General features: G+C 41.1%; 1 protein-coding gene across 1 annotated transcript in view; it reads left to right on the forward strand.

Annotated features, from left to right (window-relative positions):
• Positions 1 to 4742, forward strand: part of LUZP1 (leucine zipper protein 1) — a 140230-nt gene extending 135488 nt beyond the window's left edge. The window contains exon 5 of the mRNA XM_075336105.1: positions 2721 to 4742. The gene's annotated coding sequence lies outside the window, so the exon portion shown is untranslated. The remainder of the gene's footprint in view (positions 1 to 2720) is intronic.
• The last annotated feature ends 782 nt before the right edge of the window (positions 4743 to 5524 follow it).

Raw genomic sequence — 5524 nt, forward strand, 5'->3', positions numbered from 1 at the left:
TTTTTTATGGGTGTATGTGTTTATTTGGAATAAAAGACAGCAAAAATCACCCTCTTTCACCACTTTATTAATCCCCAAACAGCCCTCCTGGTCCGACGTAATCCACATGAGGTCTCACGACGCTTTCAGCTCTGCTACATTGGAAGCTGACAGCGAGCGGCCACAGACCACGACCGCTTTCAGTGAGCTCCACGCAGCAACTGAAGTGAGTCGCACTATCAGCGGTGACGTCACTCAGGTTACCCGCGGCCACGGCTGGATCCTTCAACTGTGACAGCAAGTCGCCCAAGTGACTGAAGTGAGCCACGCGATCAGCGGTGCCCTCACTCAGGTAATTTGCGGTCTCAGGTGGAGGAATCCAGCTGGCCGAGGGTAACCTGAGTGACGGCATCGCTGACCGCAAGGCTCACTTCAGACACTCAGGGGATTTGCGGTCACCTGTGAGTCCTTCACGGGTGACCGCAAATCAGGTCACGACACAGAGCCGCGCAATGACAATGAAGTCGGGTGAAGTTCATCAAAGTTCATTCTGATCGCGCGGCTCTGTCTCACAGCCAGCCATGCTCTATGGGTATGTAGCAGGCCGAGTGGGAACGCACTGTCAAAAATGCATTCAAAATGCATTCGTTTTGATTCATTTTTTTTGTCAAACGCAGTGTTTACATTGTCCAGTCTGCCAGAGGGTGCATTTTTTTCTGCACTTGACAGAACGCAGCGTGCGCACATACCCTAAGGCCGGGGTCACACAAACGTGAAGTATATAAAAAAAACTGTCCCATTCTCATCCAGAAGGGTGTGATGATTTTTTTTCTAACTTTCCATTCCTGTGCAATCTATTTTATCTACTCCGCAGCTTTTACAGGACCATTCTTTACTCTGCAACTTTAACAGGATCTTTTACAGGACTATTTACCGTTTCCCTTCTTACAGAATTGTAATGTATGGCCAAAAATCAGATACTGTACTGATGGGCCGTATGGCATCCGTTTTTTTTTTTTCTCGCACTGTGCGGAGAAAATGTCAAGTCTGAGACAAATCACAGCTTGCTGCTATTTTTTTTTCTGACGCTAAATACAGCTGAGAAAATGATTTAGAGATCTGCACTGCCTCATTGATTAACATTGCTCGGAGTGTAATCCCCTTTTTTTTTTATCTGATTTCACTCAGCCGACTTAAACAATTGTGTGCACGAACCCGAACGGCGGTGATCTTTTGCCTCTCTTAGGGCTCACTTACACTTGCGCTATTTTGACGCAAACGGAATCCGTCACTAATGTAGTACAGTTCATTTATTTACAGTGGAAGCGCGACATCGTGTGGACACAAGCGGGTACTGCATGACACACACACGCGCTATAGTAATGCGCTTCCACTGTAAATAAATGAACTGTACTACATTAGTGACAGATTCCGTTTGCGTCAAAAAAGCGCAGGTGTGAAACTAGCCTTACTGGGCATGCTGCTCTCCAACTTCAAACAGATGCAACCTGATTATTCCATATATAATATTGAAATATCATTTGATTGAGAAGATTCTGTGCTCTCGCCCATGTATTCTAGCCATGGCTAGCATTTTTATTGAAAGAACATTGCCAATGAATAGGCAATAACGTACCCTGCTGCAAATTGCTAATTCTATACATGCAAACTAAAATTCAGCTGAAATGGCCAATTTTGACCTTTTTCAGCTGACTTACAACTACAATTGCAAACAGTTGTTCACGAGGGCCAATGACTGATGGCCAAAAAATAATCGTGCGTTTTGAATTTTCTTGCTGTTGATTACTTTAAATGTAAGTTTATTCCATGATGGAAAACCAGTCTCTCTAGTTTGCCAATTTTGTCGTGATGAAAATCAGATCATTTGTACGAACTCTGATGGATGATTGGTTGCAACTCCCCCAGTCTCCGACTAAATCTGTCCCGTGAAACTGGCCTGTTCTTTACCATTTCTCAGTTAAAGTGCCAATCTACCATATTTTTTTATATTCACTGCGTGAGTCGTATCTTCTGTATTTTTTTCCATGTCCTTCAGCTCAATCTTGAGCCATGGCGACTTGATGGATGAACGCTCTGTAGGAAGATCAGTTTTGTGCAAGCCTACGTAGTTCCACCAGCATCTTTTCTGCCGTTTTCTTGATAGACCAGCAACCCAATGGCTTGATACTTTCTCATCATCTTGTTACTTCTATTTCTCCGACCATAATGTTCTTCTCCAGTGATTGCTCTTTTCGTATGATGTGTCCAAAGTAGGCAAGTCATAGCTTGGTGATCCTCGCTTCAAGTGACATGTTTGGCAATAATATTTCCCTGCCCTTAGTAACATACTAGCAGCCGTCTTCTTCTCTTCCTGCCCCCCACTCTACAGTTCTATTCTGCCATATTGTAACTGCAACTCCTGACTGACTATAAGTTAGAGGTAACAGTCAACAAGCTCTCAGTGTAAGTCTATGAGGTCCTCGTTTTGGCTCTCATAGACTTACATGAAGAAGTGACCTCTGGAGCAATCTGGCAGGTCATAACTGGCATGACTGAAGTGGCGCCAAGAACCACAGAAGACGGTGGCTGGAAATTTTATTATGAGTAAAAATAAATTAATAAATGGGTTGTGCTTTAACCGAACAACTGGGCCAGTGTCCACACAAGTATGCTGGTGAAATAGTATTTTCCATAGTCCCACTCTTTTTAAGGTTTAACGTTTCTTTTCATTTTTATTTTAGGTCTGGGTTCTAGAAGAAAATGGACTTTGTCATAAAATCTGAAGATGACACTGTGTATACCTGTGCACTTCCTAGTACTAATATCAAAGGACCTCAGCCATCTTGTTTGATTGTGCCCTTTCCCCTCATTTATTTTTTTAAAAGCTTTATCAATTCAGTCGGAAAGGGAATAAATGCATGATCTCTCAGGGTAAAAAGAAGGGCAGATTTACTGCAACTGTATATAATACTAAGTACTGAAATGCTTTTGCGGGATATATATATATATATATATATATAAATAGAGAGCAAGAGAGATTTTGATATATTGCAATCCTGGCTTGCATGGCTACTGCTTTTAATCTTGTAGGTACAATGTTATAAAATCCACTTTAACTTATAAAATACGTGCCGGGCAAGTAGGAAATTGTGCAAGCATATTGTGTACAGTCTGGTTGTGTAAGTGACGCTACGCATGTAACTTTTGTATAATTAACAGGTAAATGTATTTTTTTTTGCAGCACATTGTATATGTATATAGGAGCAAGGGAACAGAGTCTCGTGAGCATGTGAAAACCCTTCTCTGACCTCCAGATCTAGCATTTTCACACTTTGTCAATAGATGTGGTCTTATCGTCTTTAAAGTTGTTTTTTAAAAACTTTTTTTTGTTTTTAAACCTGGTTTATTTTAATTAAAACCGAAATTGTATAGAAGACTACTAAATAAAATGTATTGTGTCTTATGTACTAATATTTAAGATGATCAGAGTGGGAAAAACCAAAGGATTTGCATGATTTGCATCATATGCACTTATTAAATGATCTATATTTTTCTTTTTTGTTAGCTTTTTTTTTTTCTTTTTAAACCTATTGGTGACCTGCACATATTCCGCATTGGCAGGTTTGTGGGCAGGAAAAATGGAAATGTCCCACCGGTTTCACTAGTTCTTAAAGAACTGGTTTGATATGGCCTCCTGAATGTTGATTGAAGCATTAAAGGAACATTTTTATTACATGTAGCTCATGGATTCGTCGTCTTGTACAGAGGCCAGTAAAGACTTCCTCTGTTAGGGCATGTGCACCCAACATGTTTTAGACCTCAGAGTTTTTGAAGGTGCTTCAGTAAAACGCCAGTAGTGGTTTTCTTGAAGCATCTTCTTGGTTGTTTTTGGGGTGAATTTGCCGCTGATGTGTTTTTTGTTTAGTTTTTTAATTTCTTACCTATGTTATATCAGAAAAGTGAGTATACCCCTCACATTTTTGGTTAAATATTTTATTATATATTTTCATGGGACAAGATATGACACATTGAACAATGTAAAGTAATCAGTGTACAGCTTGTATAACAGTGTTGTGCCCTCTACATAACTCAACACACAGCCATTAAATCTCTAAACCGATGGCAACAAACCCCGCGTACACCCCTAAGTGAAAATGGCCAAATTGTGACACATTAGCCATTTTCTTTCCCTGGTGTCATGTGACTCATTAGTGTTAGGGCTCGTGCGCACATTACGTACTTGCATGCATTTACACTGCGTATTGCACTGCAGCGTAAATGCATGCTTCCTGCGTCCCCTGCACAATCTATGTAGATTGTGCATGAGACGTGCACACATTGCTTTTATGAACGCAGCAATTTGGGTGCTAAAATTTTGACCCAAATCCGTGTGTTCATAAAAGTAAGCGTGCCAATTATTTGTGCTTTCTGGATGCAGCTCCCACTCTGTCTATGGTGGGGGCAGCATCCAGAGCACATGAAATCGGCTTTTTTTAAAAAAAATACTGCATTCATTCTGCAGCGATTTGAAGCACACATGTGCTGTCAAATCGCTGCAGAATATTCAGCAGTTTCGTGCGCATGAGCCCTTATAAAGTCTCAGGTATGAATGGGGAGCAGGTGTGTTAGAATTGGTGTTATCACACTCTCATACTGGTCACTGGAATCATGAATGCCAATATGTACTGTGACTTGAGTTGAGTGAGTACCTAACTATTCGTATTCGCTATATTCATGAGTACTGTCTAATTCTCGCTTATTCGTTCTGAATAGCGTGTGCAATGCAAGTCAATGGGGAAAAACTTGCAAAGTAACAAGTAACCCGAATGCCGTACTATTCTTACGGAATTCGAGTTACTCGTTACATTGCGAGTAAGTTTTCCCCATTGACTTGCATTGCACACACTATTTGGAATGAATACGCAAGTATTAGACCGTATCGTTAGGAGTATAGCAAGTACGAATAGTTAGGTACTTGCTCAACTCTAACTGTGACATACTGAAGCAGAGCATGAATTCCCCCCCCCCCCTTCTGAAATTGGTCCGCAGGGGAGTATTCCAAAATAATGACCCCAAACACACCACTGAGATGACCACTAGCTTGCTAAAGAAACTAAGGATAAAGGTGCTGGACAGGCCAAACGTGTCTCCAGACCTAAACCTCATTAAGCATCTGTGAGACCTCCTCCAATAGAAGGTGGAGGAGGAGGAGCGTAAGGTGTTTAACATCCACCAGCTCCGTGATGCCGTCATGGAGGAGTGGAAGAGGATTCCAATGGCTCCTGTGTCGCTCTAGTGAACTTCATGCCTAAGAGAGTTAAGTCAGTGCTTAAAAATAATGGTGGCCACACAAAATATTGACACTTTAGGCACAATTTTCACTTAGGGATGTACTCACTTTTGATGCCAGCGATTTGGACATTAATGGCTGCATGTTGAGTTATTTAAAGGGCACACCATAGTTACACTATTATACACGCTTTACACTGACTACTTTTACATTGTATCAAAGTGTCATATCTTCAGTGTTATTCCATAAAAAGAT

The sequence above is a fragment of the Anomaloglossus baeobatrachus genome, chromosome 2 (genome assembly GCF_048569485.1).
Source record: "Anomaloglossus baeobatrachus isolate aAnoBae1 chromosome 2, aAnoBae1.hap1, whole genome shotgun sequence".
Lineage (NCBI taxonomy): Eukaryota > Metazoa > Chordata > Amphibia > Anura > Aromobatidae > Anomaloglossus > Anomaloglossus baeobatrachus.